Consider the following 18706-nt stretch of genomic DNA (forward strand, 5'->3'; position numbering starts at 1 on the left):
ATTTTGTCTTTTACCCCTGACTTTTGAGACTACACCACTCATAAGGGTACTCAATAAATACTTGTTGAATGATTGGTTACCACAAGACTTCCAGGTATATGTATCAGGTAATGTAGAGAAATGGAAAATTATGAAGTTTGCAGGAGTGATGAAGATCTGTGACACATTGAAGACACCCAAAAGCCCAGTGTGCCAGTTATTATTGACTTATTACCTCTTAGCTCAAAATAGGCCCTTCTCTTTCTGCTGCTCTGTAATCATGGAGGCAGCCTTTGCAAATATTTCTTCTTTTCCAACTGGCAAAGTATTAAGTGTTGTCATTATGGAGTGTGTTGGAGGGACTCTGGAGGAAAAATGGGTTTCTCTTCCAAGGTGTGCTTCGCCTGGCAGGTTCCTACAGGGTGCAATTTCTCTAGAACCTTCCTGCTTCTGTCCTGTTCTAGATCCCAGTTCCTGAAGCTCAATGTGATCAACAGCAGCCAGAAGCCTGAAGCCTAGAAGGCACAGGGATGTGAAGAGCCTCTTTCACTCCCCACTTGGGTGATTTTACAGTGAGTTCTGAGGCATAGCATCTGCCTGTGGAAGGCTTTCCCCAGCACCCCAGAGGGCAGATTTCCAACAAGTCCGGAGTACATGACACCTCAACTATTTCTTATTTTTTTAATCTATTTTTTAAAAGATTTTATTTATTTATTTGACAGAGAGAGAGAGAGAGAGAGAGAGCACATACAGGCAAAAGGAACAGAAGAGGGAGAAGCAGACTCCCTGCTGAGCAGGGAGCCTGATGTAGGACTGGATCCCAGGACCCTGAGATCATGACCTGAGCTGAAGGCAGTCACTTAACCAAAAGAGCCACCCAGGTGCCCTAACACCTCAGCTACTTTTTCCTCCCCAGTGACCTACAGCCATGTCCTCTTTGATGAAGTCTGTATCTTAGCTCTGTTTAGGGAGCATGGTTTTTACTGGGTACTCTCTTTCAGTCCTTGGCATGGTGGCTGTGCCTAATACCTGGTATTCCCGTATTTTTGTTGTTTCCTTTAATTAACCAAATACTTGTTATACTCCAACCCTATGTTAATTGTTCTTTATATTGTTGCTTACATTATCCATTCCAGTTACTATGTAGGTTTTGTTTCCTGAGGGGGACCTGACTGATACATTAGTGCTAAAGGAATAAAAGTACAAAGACAATTGTTTATTTTGAAACTTGGGAATCGATGTCAGAATATAGTGAAGTCTTAGAGCTATCTATCTCACAAATGTTAGACGTTTTGTGTTAATTATACTAAACTTTGAATATTGAACTTGGAAGTCATCTCTGCCCACACTTATGTCAGTACTGGAGTGCTAGAAAAAATATGAATTTATACATTCCCCATTTTGAATTTTTAATAATTCAGATAGGAGATAAATCCGAAATCTTCTTACTGAAAATATCCTTTATTATAAATGAACAGCATGATCACATCTGCAGACAGAAGATTTTTAAAGGATCATTCTGTGCTCAGATAATACGCAATGTTTTCTACATGATATGCCCTTAATAAATGTTGATTATGTTATAATTGATGGGGTGAATTCAACTAAATCTTCCAGTTTGTTAAGAGAGTTTTTCTAAGATCTTCTAAGATACACCTAACCTTCCTAGCGGGATTTACTCATCTATACGAAAGTCAAATTTCTCTCTCTAAAAATACTCTCATTCCTAGTTAACTAGTTCAAATTAGTGGCGTCTTGGTGTCTATTACCATTGGTGTTGCTGATGTTGTTCTTTACGGTGCTTAGACAGTGATTTCAAGAATGCACGGAATTGATTAAATATAAATTTTAGTGAAATAACAGCTAGAAGAAAGACTAGTGGGAGTCACCTACACACCATAGCCCCTTCTGAGAAATCAAAGTCACATTAAAAAACTAAATACCACTTCGATTACATTACTGTGCTCAAATTTCATATCTGAATCAATTAGTTGCATTAGTGAAGACATCCACCATTATTAAAATCTGCTTAAGGACCTCATTCACTGCCAACTGCTACTTTCAGACTTCCAGGGGAGATGCCCACATGATTAAGAACAATCTACCCTTATATTGGTTTGGATGACAGCATGTGTTTGTAATGGCTCATTCTGTTTGACCAAGGCATCATTCCTGGGCTTTTCTCCTTCCTATGTAAATTCTGTTGGCTATGAAATTTAACATGGGTCTGCTTATTGATGAGATGGACTTCTCACTTTTATTTTAGATACAGTGATGGCATTCTTTTTGCCAAATTTCATTCTCTAACTTTCCAAATCTTTTCCAGCTAAATAGCACATTTTAGGTTGATTACCCCAACTTAAAGCATGTGTGCGCGTGCTCTCTCTCTCTCATCTGACTATTTACAGCAATTTTATAATATCTAGAATAGAAGTAAGCAAACTATTCTGCAAAGGTCCAGATAGTGAATATTTTAAGCTCTGAGCACCATACAATCTGTTATAACTACTCAGTCCTGCCGTTATGGTGTAAATGCAGTCATAGACAATATGTAAGCCAATGAACATGGCAGCATTCCAGCAAAATTTTATTTACAAAAGCAGACAGCAGGACAGATTTGGTCCATAGGCTTGCTGATCCCTTATCTAAACAAAAACCTTCAATTTGGGGGATACACAAAAGCTCTCCAGAGGGTGCCCAGCCATGGATAGCTTTAAGGGAATCATTCTCCTGATTATGAACTTCAATTATATTTTCCCCTGCAATTAATCTGCTTGAGGTCTGTGGTGGGTCAATGTTCCTCCCCTGCCACCTCTTTAAAAATAATTCCATTTTACCAAAGAAATCACACTTCTCATCCTTCTTGCCCCACAGTGTGAAAGTTCTAGGGCATAAAAATCATTGCAAAGGGTGTAAAAACACTTGTAACATAAAACAGAAGGATTTGTTACGGAATAACTCACTCCTAAGGGACAGTTCTTTGAGATCTAAGGAAAAAAAAACACACCAAAAAACTGCTGTTAAGAACTCTTGAAGGATACTCTGCTTTATTTCATCAAGTGGAAAAATTCAGAGCAAAGCACTGCACTCTCTCATCTACCTGTCTACCTATCTATCTATCTACCCATTATAGATGTAATAAAAATGGAATTCAGAAAGGAAAAGATTGCCGTGGGGACATTCATTAACATGTTCATTTGAATGAAAAGAAAAATAAAGTCAGATGTACTTCAGTGGTTCAGTCCATCAAAGAGTTGACTCTTGGTTTTGGCTCAGATTGTGGTCTCAGGGTCCTGGGATGGAACCCCATGATGGGTCTCCATGTTCAATGGGGAGTCTGCTTGTCCCTTTCCCTGCTCTCTCTCTCTTTTTCTCACACCAAAATAAATAAATAAATAAATAAATCTTTAAAAAGTAATGAAGTTAGATTTTATTTCCCTAGCATAGAGTGAGTTTGGTTGGCTGATTTCTTTGAGAATGAGGACTGACTCGGCCTATTTGGTTATATGGCAATTTTCCACAAATTAAGTGAGCTAAATTTGCAATTCAATATATATTGCCAGGTCAAAATGTATTCATAAAAATATATGCAAATCAGAGAGTGCATAATATACTTCAAAACAGATTTTTGGTGCTATAAATATACAATAAAATTTGTGTACGTATATTTAAAATGTCTAAAGGGATGCATAATTTAAAAAATTATCAGGTATATAAACAAAAATTTAAAATTTATGGTCTCGAAAAATCTGACAATTAATCATTCACTACTTCATCATGCCTGTATTTTTGTCTTGAAACTTACTGAAATCTTCTATTACTATGTAATTTTTCATGTATATTGGGTATTGTCTCCTAAATGGATTAGAAGGTTCTTAAAGGCAGTGTCTATGGCAATATTTTGGACCTCCTGAAGCTTAAGTGTATGCATGTATATATAAAAAAATGGTTAAATTTGCCAATTTAATTTCATTTAACTGTAGCCTAGCCATATGGGAAGGCACTGTCCTTGGTTTTTCAAAAAGAACAATGAGATGGAAGAATGTGTTAAAATGCACACATTAATCATTCAGCAAATATTTACCAAAATCCTGGTATTAACTAAGGGACTTATCTGGACTCAGTGTTCTATGGTTAGAAGAAACATACTTTGACTCTGTCTTCGAGTCTGCCTTTAGTGAATAGAGACAGACATTAATTAAAAGATCCCTCAGGTAAATAAAACCATGAAAATTAGAATATTTGTTCCTCAGAGTGGTTTATCAGTAAGGAATAGAATGAGCTGTATTTTTTTCAACTTTATGCAATACTTTGAACAAATTTGAAGTATTCAGAGAACAAAGTAACAAAGTCCATTTTTGGAATTTTTAAATTTTTACTTTGTGTTTTCAGAAGATGATATTCTGCTACCTTGTTTTCATTACTTTCCTTTTGTTAATGCACTATCATAATTCACGTTTTCTTAAAAATCACTTGAGCTTAATTTTTACTCTCTCCTTCATTTACTCCTTAGTTACTGAGGTCATGGGTTTTGTTCCTGAAATTCCTCATCTTCCCATTTTTATACCCACCACCACACAATTTCTAGCTTCTTTCAATTTCATTTATCTTTCCTCTTTCTCCTCTTGTTCACCTCTCCCCTCTCCTGGGACAAATGTCCTCCCTCCTAAGGGAGCTCTTACACTATTCCATTTCTACTTCTTCTTGGGGACTTTCCTCATCAAATTATCTCCTCTCTGGCTAGCATCTTCATCTCTCCTTCTCCTGTCTCTTTCACCCTTCCGTTGAAAACACATATCTAATCTACAACTTTCTTGAACTGTGATCTCATTTCTTGGTTTCCATCTAGTAGCAAGTATCTCCAGTACCCATCACCACCATGAGTAATCTGGTATCTGGCCCCAAACTTCACCAAAATGGTTTCAGAAGTCCCCAGTGGTCTTCTGTCCTAAGGATCTAGTAAGCTTTGTCCATATCCCCTTCAACTTGCTTGAAGCATTTGATACTCTCCCTTCCTTTATAAAAGTCTCTTCTTTCATCATGGTAATTATGCCCTACTAACCTTGGTCAAGGAGCCTGTGAACACCTCATCCTATTTACTTCTGTCTGTCCTGACATCTGTCTCACTGTCCTGTCTCTTGCTCAACTTCTCTACTTCAACTAAGCCTTGACTGTAAATGATAGGATTTTCTATCCAGATTAGAAACAGACAAACAAAAAACAGCAACAATGACCAAAAAAAAAAAAAAAAAAAAAAAAATCAAAATTTTAACATCTTGATAAAGCTCAGACTATTCTCTAGTTTCAATTCATGATAAAATATTTCAATTCATGATAAAATAAATGTAAGCCAGAATCTAAGCTCCTTATTCTGAGAATGACCACAGCATTTTTTTTTTTAGTTTATTTTTTTCCCCTCTCAAGTGATATTTTGTTCCTTGAGTTCCAGCTTCCTTTGAAAGAATTGTGAGGCAAAGGCACAAAAGCAATATAAAAAAATCTCAGGACTCACAGTGTGCTCAGAATTTGGGACAGATGATTTATTTAGTTCTGAGATCAAGATAGATATTATAATATGGTGCAAATTAAAATGAAGATACTAAATAATTTACGCTAATGCTCTCAGTTATAAAGATAACTGCCTCACTTTGCAACTGATATAAATTAAGGGAATATATTTAAATGTATATTTTAATCAGTCAAGAAGGCTCGTCTGCCAGCCGGTGTCAGATGCTAATGCATGCTCTCCATGAAAAGGTCTGTTTATTAACTAATTAAGTGCCAAATGACTGCGTCACTGAATTCAGACACAGAAATGCCGACAGGGTAGGATTCTGGTCATTGGGCATGCTCCACAGTCGAAGCTCAGCCTCCCCTTAACCGCAAAATCCCGTTTGTTGCTAAATGACCTAAGCTGCCGTTTATCTGAAATGTGTGGTCTCTGTTGGGCTCAGGAGAAATGAAGTGTCAGAATAAAGCAGAAGGACGCATTAAGGAGAACTTGCACATACACTGAGATCCCCGGTTCCCCGCTTTGCTGACCTGCTGCCATGCGCATAGTAGGTTCCTCGGTAAAGGTTTGTGGAACTGAATGAGGCTAATTGTGCTATTAGATATCCTGAGGAGCTGCAAGAAAAGACGTCCTTTCAGGGAATCTTGGGGACTTGATAAAAAGCATATCCAAATAACTATCAGCGTCAAAAGATGCCGAGTAATAAAAGAGCTGGAGAAGTACAGGTATAGGTAGTGAATGCCTGAGTTGAAAGCAGAACCAACAAATTAGGCTACATTAACAACTCTGGGAGCATAAAACATGGAAGAAAAGGCTTTTGAAAGGAAAACCAGAAGAATGAGATGAACTGCAAATTCACAATCAGTACCATTTCCTTACTAATCAAAATCCATTTTTTCGGCTTTTTATTTTTTCTGCGCAGGCATTTTTCTCACACATCATGGGCATAGAAAATAAAATCAGCCAGGAAAGTGGCATCTCTTCCCCATCGCCAACGAGTCTCTATCAAACTTATCTTATTTTCAGTTTCCTTCTTCTTGTTTTTAAATTCGCCTGCTTTATTTGTGAAATTAAACAGGAAAAACCTGAGGATGATTCATCCTGAATCTAGCCTGCTCAAATAATGTATTTACTAAAGAAAATTCTCCTACCCAAATTTCATCCTCCAATGAATTGCCCTTTTCATGATATGTTAATTTTTTTGCATCTTAAGGACTCACAAAACACTTTAAAAATGAAGATTAGTGTACTGCCTAGAATGCCATTACATGAAATGTGGTAGTTGTTGAACCTAAAGCAAATGTAAATATAATTTTGATTGAAAGTCGTTAATATCTTTTTCAACTATAAATTTGAAAGCGGACTTGAAGCAGAAAACCCTCAGTGGCAGATACTCTACAGAATCCTTAAAAACTATAAATTTTGAAGTTTCATTTTTGTCCTTTTATCTAGCTATATTTTGATTCTCTATACATCTTGAAAAAGCTTCCACAAAAGGATCACACCAAACTGGAGAGCTTATGGAGAAGGACAGCCTTTTCCATGGAATTTGGGTTGTAGGGGGATAATTTAAAGGTCTTTTTATCACTTGATCATTTGCCCCACTTTGATTAAGGAGACTGGTTTGAATAATGCCTATCTCCAGAGTCCCAAGATGGCTGCTGAACTGATGTTTTAAATTACAGGTTTTCTGTTGTTGTTGTTGTTTTCAGGAAGTGCCTGAGTGGTGAATTCTGTTAAGTGTCCAACTCTTGGTTTCAGCTCAGGTCTTGATCTCATAGTCATGAGATAGAGCCCCACATTGGGCTCCATGCTGAGCGTTGAGCCTGCTTAGGATTCTCCCTCTCTCTCTCTCTCTCTCCCCTGCTTTTCCCCCACTCCAGGTGCTCTCTCTTTCTCTCTCTCTCTCCTTATGCCTGTCCCTCACCCCAGGCTCTTGATCTCTCTAATAGATAAATAAAATCTTTAAAAAAAAATTTATTTGGTGAGAACCATAAAAAAAAGAGGACAAGGTAACAATGCCTTAAACTAGTTTCTTAATTCTTCTAAACTTGGATAAATACCAAATAGGAGTTTGGATTTGTGCTTAACCTGGAGTTATTTCCTATGTGAAAGACCAACCCTGAAAGTTTTAGTGAATTACACACTTCAGTTAAGATGCTCTGCCCTTGAATTTACTTCTCTAGACAAATGGGGATAAAACCTCTCTTCCCAAACCAGCATTTCAGCTCAGGAAAACCATGGACTTCTCAGGAGATGTAAACACTTCCTTGGTGTCATGTTGGTGTCAGTGATGATAATGTTTCTGTTGATAGGAAGAGGAATTCCAGCTATGCATAATCCCACATAGGCAAGTCAAGATCATGTCAACTTCCACCAAGAGATCCTGTGACCAGTCACACCAGCTAGAACCACACTAGCTTTGCTTCTGGGATTGTGTCCCAAGGCATTGCTATTTGTCACTCAATTTCTCCTTGTCCCACTCCAGCAGCACTAAAACCACTACTATCTCTGCAAGCCATAGATTGCACCAAAGATGGTCAGTAGCTTCTTTCTGATGAGGTTCCTGCCAGTAAGGAGCTGAGTTCCAATTACTTTGGAGGTTTTTCTCTTTTTTTCCTTCAATTCCATGTTTTTTCCTCACACGGATAAAATTGTGTAAGTTTGAAAAAGAAGATTTGGGGGGCACCTGGGTGGCTCAGTGGGTTAAACCTCTGCCTTCCACTCAGGTCATGATCTCAGGGTCCTGGGATCAAGTCCCATATCCGGCTCTCTGCTTGGCAGGGAGCCTGCTTCCTCCTCTCTCTCTCTCTCTGCCTGCCTCTTTGCCTACTTGTGATCTCTGTCAAATAAATACATAGATAAAATCTTTAAAAAAAAAAAAAAGAAGTTTTGGTAGGAGTTAGGAAAGCATGGTCATTTAAATTTATTTATATGACATCAAAATTTTATGCCAATGGGGGGTAGGAAAAGACTAAATGAAACAAAATGGGATTGGGAGGGAGACAAACCATAAGAGACTCTTAATCTCACAAAACAAACTGAGGATTGCTGGGGGGAGGGGGGCGACAGGATGGTGGGGTTATGGGCATTGGGGAAGGTATGTGCTATGGTGAGTGCTATGAAGTTGTAAACCGGCAATTTACAGACCTCTACCCCTGGGGCTAATAACACATTATATGTTTATTAAAAAATTAAAAAAAAAACTTTATGCCAAATCTTATTTACTTTCCCATTCTAACTTTGTTAGTCTTTTAGTGCCCATTTAGCAAGTTAATATAACATTGTATCATTTGTATATTGAATAAAATGTTAAATATTTTGGATACCTAGAGTTGCATTAGATACTTTATATCCGAACGCCTCCCCTTGAAGGTAATAACTACTTTCTTTTATTTCAAATTTTAAGAAGAGGGGAATGTATCTAACAAGTTCTTCCTATTTATAAAATTAAGTGGAATGTATTATAGAGTTAGTGATATTGAGAAAAAAAAATTCACTTGAAAGTTGGAAGTGTCTTTAGAAATTGGATCACTAATCTTCTCATGGCCCCAGTCAGGCAAGTAATTTGTTAAAGATCATACCATCCAGCTAGAGGCAGAGCAGGAATTTGAACTTAATCTCCTAAATCCCCGAGTAGTATATGTCCCCTCTGTCTCATTGTCTCTCGTAAGAGTTGTTTGAGTATATATGGGATCCCTTGAAATCTTAGTCCCATGATATGAAAAAGTATTCAGATGAATGAGGTCTGCTTTGAGCTGTAGTTCCTCTTTCTACAGTTGTATTTAAGATCAGCACTTTATTTTTGCCCTGAAATGAAAAGAACAAATGCACGATATTACATGAGAACATTTCTAAAGCTCCATGAATCACTGGAAATGATATAGACACGACAACATCGATATAGTCTATGCCAATTATCGCCCCTCTCTTATGGGATAATTAGGAGATGTTCACTGAAATATGCTTTTCATTTCTATTCACTGGTAATGACCATGCACTCCTTCAGAGATTTATTTTCCCTCCACCTCTGCTTCTACTAAGCTAAGCACTTTATTCTGAACTCATGCAAATGAAAGGTGTATATTCCATGCAAGAGAGTATGTGTGTGTTTGTGTAATTAAGACGTACATATTAACTTTTTAGCTGACACAAGAAGATACAGCTTCAAAATATTGGAAATTTGCTCCAGATAGAACACATCTTCATGTCCTCCATTCTATATAAAACAAGCGATATTTACAGGAATAATTCTCTATGTAATTACACAATTATTAAAAACATAGTAGTGGAGTAGGAGCTTTTATCAAGTCATTCAAATTAGTGCTATTTCATACTAATCACTATCTACTTGAATGTGTATTGCTTGGATGTGACTGTAGAAAGCTCATTAAATAAATTTTCTTTAAAATTTAATTACTAGGAACTTCTTCAGATAATAATGATTATGGGTATAATTAGGATCTTTGTTCCTCTTTGTTGTTAGACTAAAAGGTACAAAGACTCAGAGAAAAAGAGATCGAAATTGCGTCTCCAACACTCAGAGAGTGGTTGTCACAGGCGTTGGAGAATATTAAAGAGCCCAATCCAGTAGAGGAACATCAAGATCGAAGTATGGAAATTGTGATTTGGCATTCGGTTTCGTAGTCTTTCATTTTCCTCCTAAATTGCCTGGGCTGTGCTAGTGAACTAGATGTGAGAAACAATGAAAGGCTGTTTCCTTTAATGTCTGACTGTAGACGATGTTAGAAATGTATCATGTCTCTCCTTACACAGATGGAAGGACACCAGGCCTGTTCTTTGGTAGCTGAATAAGGTTTACATGAGAGGTGCTGTGTTTCCCTTGCCACGCTGAATAAAACTGGCTTGTACACTTACTGGAGTGAACGCCCTCTGATGCTTGTAGTTCAGAAAAAGGCATAGGCCCTCTCGAGAAGTTTTCCAGACTCTCTTCCTAAAACAGTGATTGAAGTTTTGTATAAACTGAAGGTATTTCCCAAGATTATTTCATTTAGAAATGATATACACTTTGAGAACTGCTGCCTTGAATTTCTGAGTTTAAGTACTGTAACAATCCCCCAGCTATGCAAAGATAGTTCCCATGCAGTGTTTTAGAACATAGAAATATTCTCTGCTAGGAAACTCGGAGCTGAGAAATGAATTGTGAGTATTGTGTCAAAGACTTCTGACAAATGTAAAAAGTGAATATGCTTTAGCCCCTCTAAACCTGAAACAAATTATATTTATAAAGTATTCAACATAAGAAGTTAGAAAAATTTTACAGCTAAATAAGAAAACCACTTATAAGAGTGAAGAAGACCAGATTCCTGTTCCTCCCTCAGTGCTTGAGTACAGGAGGAAGGAGATCCCATACATATTAGCAAAACCTGTGACTTTAGGTAACAACCTTCTGACCTGGAGACTTCCCAGTATGAGTCAGTGAGGGCCTTGTGTGTAAGCTGCTGCACTGGGCATCCCATAAAGCATTCCAGCTCTCCTTGACTTCAGAAGGGTAGAGAGAATCAAAAGTACTATCAAGCAGATTAACGCATGTCCAGAAAAATATATTGACTGTCAGAGGGAAATGAATTGATCTTTACAGTGTTTGAGTTGCTCTTGGCACTGAGAGTTATACAGTTACTTAGGACCCTGGAATCACATAGGTTGAATAACAACCCCTTGTCTTCACTTAGATGAGAGGCATATGGAAACATACAAGGAGGAGGAGGAGAAGGGAGGAAGAAGTACCACTATCACTAACAAACAGTAACAAAAAACCACAACCACAACTCAGAAGGTGTGTGTGTGGGGGGGTATTGTTTGTTGGTTTTTCCCTGTTGCTAAAAAAGTCATTTTCTATCCAGAAGGCTGGAATTTCCTTGAGAGGAAATAGAAGCCATGGGTATGATTGTCTTCTCTTGGGTTCCTCAGGTTTCTACAGTTTCCACAAGTAGAGACATCTTCTGTGCCATCCCAACATCCAGTATTAATGCATAATGGCTGCATTTATTCACTAAATTTTAAATTTGTATCAATGGAGATTTTTTAGGCCACATTCAGCAAAGAACAGAAATTAGAAACATATTTGATACCGGGGAGTCCTGAGATGCCTGTTGTCAAAAGGGAAGAAACAAGATCATGGGAAAACCAAACCAGAAATTTCTCTGTCCATTTCAGTGGCCAGGATATTAGGTCTGGCTTGCTCATATATCAAGAACTCTGGTTGTACAGCCAAGCCTTTCATTTCTCCTATATGGTCACTTGAGAATGTCTCTTGCTTCAGCAAGAAGGTGTGTAAAATATGGCTTGATAGGTAGTTCAAGTATAATGTTTATGGGAGGGTTAAGTGACTACTTAACATCTCTGGGCATTTTAAAGATCTTTGGGACAAGTGACATTATCATTAGTTTAAATATTTTAGATTCTAGTTTAACAAGAAGAAGCTACTACCCTCCCTCATACTCAGAGAGACTGACATACAAATAAAGTCTTGTTCTTTTTAGAGGTCTTCTGCTTTTTGTTTTCGTTGCTGTTCATTCATTAAGAGCTCTTTAGGCAGCTTATTAAATCTATAGTAGGATTTTTGCACCTTTTGTTGTATGTTCATAGAGAGTAGATGACCAAAATAAAATTTCTGAAGCAAGAAATTTGTAAGTGGAAGAGAAGGGGTGCAATGATTTCTAAAACTCCTAAATCCAATATCCGTTGGTGTGATCACCTTGGGTCTAATGCCTTGGATTGGCATCTCGTAGGGGCAGAACATTATGCTGAGAGTGGCTAGGTAAGACTAGTAAGTAAGAGTAGGTAACCACCAGGACAGCGGCGCTTTATGCAAAGAACTAAATGAGCATCCAGCGTCTGACAGATGCACCAGGGAGAAATCTGTCTCTTCTGTCTTCTGTTCTCTAGAATGAGATTCTCAGCACACATGTCTGTCTCTAGATCTCACTTCCTGGAAGCCCCAGACGAATACATCCAGCTGCTTGCTTCCTGGCTGCCTCAGAGCTGACATGCCTCGAACTGAACTCATCATCTTTTTTTTTTTTTTTCCTTTTGGGGTTTTTAAAAAAAAGACTTTATTGAAGTATAATTTATGTTACATTGTGTTCACCTATTTTAAGTGTACAGTTCAATAAATTTTAATAGATTTTTGGAATTTTACAAACATCACCACCATCCAGCTTTGGAACGTTTTCATTAACTGAAAAAAGATTCCTGTGCCTACCATAGGCAGTAAGTCTCAGCTCTTACCTCTAGACCCAGGCAACTACTATTCTGCTTTCTGTTTTTATAAATTTGCCTTTTCTAGGCAGTTTGGATAAATGGATCATATGATAAGTGACTTTTCTCATTAGCATATAATATATTATTTATTTCAGGGTTACAGGTGTGTGATTCATCAGTCTTACACAATTCACAGCACTCCCCATAGCACATACCCTCCCCAATATCCATCATCCAGCCACTCCATCCCTCCGGCCCCCCCCAACTCCAGCAACCCTCAATTTGTTTCCTGAGACCAAGAGTCTCTTAAGTTTTGTCTCCCTCTCTGATTTCTTCTTGTTTCATTTTTCCTTCCTTCCCCTATGAGCCTCTGTCTTATTTCTCAAATTCCTCATATTAGTGAGATCATATGATAATTGTCCCTCTCTGATTGACTTACTTTGCTTAGCATGATACCCTCTATTTCCATCCACATTGTTGTAAATGGCAAGATTTTGAAGGGTTTTGATGGCTAATATTCCAATGTGTGTGTGTGTGTGTGTGTGTGTGTGTGTACATCAAATATTCTTTATCTGGTCTTCTCTTGATGAACACCTAGGTTCTTTCCATAGTTTGGCTATTGTGGACATTGCTGCTATAAACTATGGGGTGCATGTGCCCCTTTGGATCACTACATTTGTATCTTTAGGGTAAATACCCAGTAGTGTGATTGCTGGGTCATAGTGTAGCTCTATTTTCAACTTTTTGAGGAACCTCCATACTGTTTCCCAGAGAACTCATCATTATTTTAACCCTCAAATGTTTTACTCTCCTGTTTCCAATCCTGGTTCCTGGGACAGTGAACTAGCTAATAGGTTTCCTCTTCTCTAGTCTTGTCCTCATCAGATCCACCCTCCCCTCTACATGATCTTCAAAATATTAAACTGACCATGCAGTTCTTCTGTTTAAAATTGTTCATGGCTCTCTTTTGCCTCCAGAATAAAGCCTGAGCACCTTACGATGCTATTCGAATCTCTTCAGAATCTGGTCTTCATTGACCTTTCTGGTTTCTCAAGAGCACCATCTAGAATGAGTTCCCTTTCCACAAGAGAAGCTTTATAAGGTAAAGAACTTCACCTGTTTTATCATCAGATGTAGCCTGATGAAGTAGAAACTACTTAAGTATTTTCTGAGTAACAGAGTGAATAGATGAATATCACTCTGGACCTCATTTTTATTTTCCGCTGGTATTGACTGATTTGTTCTCAGAATGCACCATGCTATCCATACCTTCTAATGGTTGGTTATACCGCTCTTTCTTCTTGGAACATCAACTCTGCCTCTCTTTTCCTAGCTAATCATTCTCATCTACAAGTTAGCTCAAAAGGGTTTTTTTTTTTGGTCTTGTTTTGTTTTGTTTTTATTTTTATGAGGCCTCCCCTAAATCTCTAGGTAAGGCTACCCATCTTCCTCTGTGTTTCCAGAACAGTCTGTACAAGCTTCTACCCAGCCTTCCCTCCAGTTTATCTTGAAGTTTAGTATATCTGCCCCCATTAAACAGCAAGCTCCTTGAAATCATGCCGTTCACAGAGTCTTGCATACAGCCGGTGCTCAAAAACTACTTGATGGACTGATCTGTACTGAGATTGCTTCTCATATATTCAGGTCTGTGCCACATCCTCTGGGAAACCTTTCATACTGTCCATGCTGTATATTGATCCTGCTAGAATTCCCACAATGCATAGTCCCTAATCATCATCTTCCAACTTCATCATACACTGCTTTTATTTTTATTTTTGTTTTAACTGCTTTAATAAGATATATTGACATGCAGTAAGCTGTACATATTGAAAATATACACTTTGATAACTTTTGACATATTTACATAACCTTGAAATCATCACCACAATTGAGAGAGTGAACTATCACCCATAACTTCCCAAATTTCCTTTGTGCCCCTTTTGCCTCTCTTTGTATCCTCTTCCCCAAACAGCCACAGTCTTTTTGGTCACTCCATATTAGTTTGTATTTACTAAAACTTATATAAATGGAATTATAAGTATATTCTGTTTTTTGTCTGTCTTCTTTCACTAAGCATAATTATTTGAAATCAGCCCATGTTGCTGGGTTACCAGTAGTTCATTCCTTTTTTGTTGCTGAGTAGTATTCCACTGTACAGATATATCACAATTTATTTATTCTTGTACCTTGATAGACATTGGGTCAGCTATTACAAATAAAGCTGTTATGGTCAACTATATGCAAGTTTTTTGTATAGACCTACATTTTTGTTTCTCTTGAGTTAACTGCCTAGGAATTGAATGGCTGAATCATGTGGTAGGTGGGTGTATCTTTAATTTTCTAGGAAATGACCAGAATGTTTTCCGAATTGGTTGTACAATTTTATATCCCAGCAGAAATAAGCACTAGTGTTATAGGCAACTATGAATCATTGAACACTACATCAAAACTAAAGATGTACTATATGTTGGCTAACTGAACATAATAAAAAATAAATCAATTGGCCATAAACAAGAAAAAAAGAGAGAAATTTGTGAGAGTTCCTGTTCCTTCACTTCCTTATCAACATTTGAGATGGTCAGTTTTTAAAAGCCTGCCTTTTTAAATGGGCTCCTAATGGCACCTCATTGAGATTTTAATTTGTGTTTCCTAATGAGGAATGATGTCAAGAATCTTTTCATGGGCTTATTTGCCATTTGTATATCATGGCTAAAGTCAGTACAAATGTTTTGCTCGTTTAAAAAAAAATAGGTTGTTTTCTTATCTTTCATTTTTGGGAATTCTTTACATATTCTAGATACAAGTCTACTATGGTTTAAAGAAATGTTCTCCCACTTCATGATTTTTCTCTTCATTTTCTTAAGAGTGACTTTGCAAGAAGAGAAATTTTCAATTTTGACAAGTCTGACTTAACTAATTTGTTTCTTTATGGTCCATGGTCTAGGTGTCAAATCTAATATATTTTTGCCTAATCCAGGGTCACAAAGATTTCTTCCTATGTTTTCTTTTCAACTTTTGTAGTATCAGTTCTTACATTTAGGTCTATGATGCACTTTGAATTAAATATTTTTTTAAGATTATTTATTTATTTATTTGACAGAGAGAAATCACAAGTAGACTGAGAGGCAGGCAGAGAGAGAGAGAGAGGGAAGCAGGCTCCCTGCCGAGCAGAGAGCCCGATGCAGGACTCGATCCCAGGACCCTGAGATCATGACCTGAACCGAAGGCAGCGGCTTAACCCACTGAGCCACCCAGGCGCCCCTGAATTAATTTTTATATTGGTGTTGGTAGAGATCAAAGTGAAGGGGTTCTTGTCTGTTTGTTTTCTCAACTGTAAATCCAATTGTTCTTTCACCATTTGTTGCAGTGGTAATTCTTTCTCCAACCATTGCTTTTGCACCTTAGTGGAAAAACAACTCTCCACATATTATATACCTATGAGTATTTTTGGACTTTTCTGTTCTGCTGATCTATTCATTTATCTTTACACCAATTGCCATGGTGTCTTGTTATGGTTTTAGAAGACTTGAAATTAGATAGTACAGGTCCTCCCACTTTGTTCTTTTTCAAAGTTGTTTTAGTTTACTGTGTTTTTTAAAATATATTTTTTGAATATCCTATATTCATTTATTGCCCTTTTCTCAAAATTAACATATAATGTATTATTTTTTCCAGGGGTGCAGGTCTGTGTTCATCAGTCTTAAACAGTTCACAGCACTCACCATAACACATAGTATCCTTCTCAATGTCCATCACCCAACTACCCCATCCCTCCCACCCCTCTCCACTCCAGCATGTATTGTTTTAAGTTCTTGTTTTTACAACACAACTGTGAGTTTAAAGAGTTGGCAATGTTTTATTCTACCTTATCCACCTGGAAATATTGACCATGCACACTAAAATCTGACTTGTTCTCTTTCCTCTACTGATTTTATTGGACTTATATTCTCCCAATAAACTTAGAAATACTGCAGCTTTTCCCAGTCTTTTGCATCTTGTTCTTGCCATTTGCCAGAATTCTCTGAGAATTTTTGAAGTGTGACAGTTTCTCCCAACTTCAGTTAATCATACATAAAGTGTTCACATACTGACAAGCCTGCCATTGTATATGTTGGGAGGCATGCTTTCCCATAGAAGGAGAAGAAAGAGAAAGAAAAAAGCCATAGACATTAGTGCACAATGCTGCAGAAGGTGTTTTCCTGAACTCTAGACAATGGACGCTAATGGATCATTTGTGCAGTGTACTAAAGCCTTTTGAATTCACAACAAGAGAAATCATCTCTGATGATGCTTTGCTCAGCCAAGTTCTCCAATCAGCCAAATTACAAAAACTGAAACTCCAAGGAAAGAGACCATCTTTGTTGGGACAGAAAGTCTGTTTGGCAGTTTGACTACCAAATAGCATGTGAAGCAAGCTGGGAAATTGTCTAGAAAGGTACAAATGTGTATGGGGTCCAGGATTCTGTGTGTTAATATTGTCTAGTCCTTTCTTTATCCTTAAATAAGCAGTCATAATGCTTCCTTTGTGATGCAAGATTAGTCGGTTTCCACAACAATCCTTCCCAATCCATCAATTCAGATTCCAGATAAAGAATAAGACATGTGAAGGTTTCCAGAAACTTGCAGGTGTTAAAGCATCATTTCATTGTCCTAGTCAGACCCTCCTGCCACTGAATTGAAATCACTGTAACCAATTCAAGCAAGTGGTTTAGGAACAGAAAATTCTTCTCATTAAAGCCCGATAGAAATGTAACAGCTGGGACAGTAGATTTGTTCAGAACTAAGGCAAGGATTGGTGAACCAGGATCTTCCATAAATCAGCCTATAACACAGATGTGTGGTAAACACTTTTGGAAGCTTCTTGAAACACCCTTCAAGTGTATCTTGTAGGTGGCTGGTGAAAAGGAAAGGCTTGTCCTGTCCTGATTATTTTGCTCTTCTACCAACTGAGTGTTCCTTACTACTACATATTGTGGGGAGTGGGTGCAATCATATTCTGGATACCTTTTCATCGTGGTATGGCAAATTGCTCTCTGAAATCTCCTTTTGCACCAAAAACTTTAGACATTTCAAAAACAAGGACTCTCATCCAAAACACAAATTCTGTAACATTTTCTTGTACCTAATTCTAAACTATGGTCATTGAAAAATTGATTCACTGATTAAAAAAATTTTTTTAGTCTAAACTTTCTTGGTGTAAATATTGAGAACATTTAACAAGCTCTCTTAGTGTAATGTTGAAAACGTTTAATGTCAGTGGAACAAAATCTGTCTTGAGAGACCTATTTGGTATTGTTTTCATGTTCAGCAATGGATAATTCATCCATTCCACAAATATTAAGTGAACACCTATCATGAATCATTGTTTAGACATTAGGAATGCCATAATGGACAAAACTTCATGCCCTACAACATGACTGAGAAGTTTCGATGGTCTCCATGATATGGTAAGTATAAAAGTATAGGTTACCGTATAGAGGTTTCAGTGGTCTCAATGGCATACTGATTCCTTTGTAGCCTTAAACTCTAAGCTACACAAGGGCAGGGCGTAAGAGTTTCACCACAACTGGATATCAAATGTTTAACATGATGTTTATAATATATTAAGATGCTCAATAAATATTGGACAACATAGGTAAAACTAAGAAAATATAAATATTTCCTGAGGTCATGAAAAATAAGGGAAGAAGTTCAGGGTTCATAGAAGTTCAATGTTTCAATATTCATAGGCTAGACAAATGTCAGACAGCCTTTAATTTAACCTTATGACCTTTGCTTTTAATTTGTTGGTGAAAATCTCTGACATAAAACTAACATTTGGGAACTAAGGGTCACTTTCCAGTCCACAGTAGTAAAATACTGGCTCTTTTTTCTTTAGTACCTGCCTTAATAGTGTATTTTTATTAAAGCACTTTTTATTATGGACGGATTTGACCATGATTATTGTTGTTGCCCAGGTTAATGGTATTTGTAAAATCCAATCGTACAAAA

The sequence above is a fragment of the Neovison vison genome, chromosome 3 (assembly GCF_020171115.1).
Source record: "Neovison vison isolate M4711 chromosome 3, ASM_NN_V1, whole genome shotgun sequence".
Lineage (NCBI taxonomy): Eukaryota > Metazoa > Chordata > Mammalia > Carnivora > Mustelidae > Neogale > Neogale vison.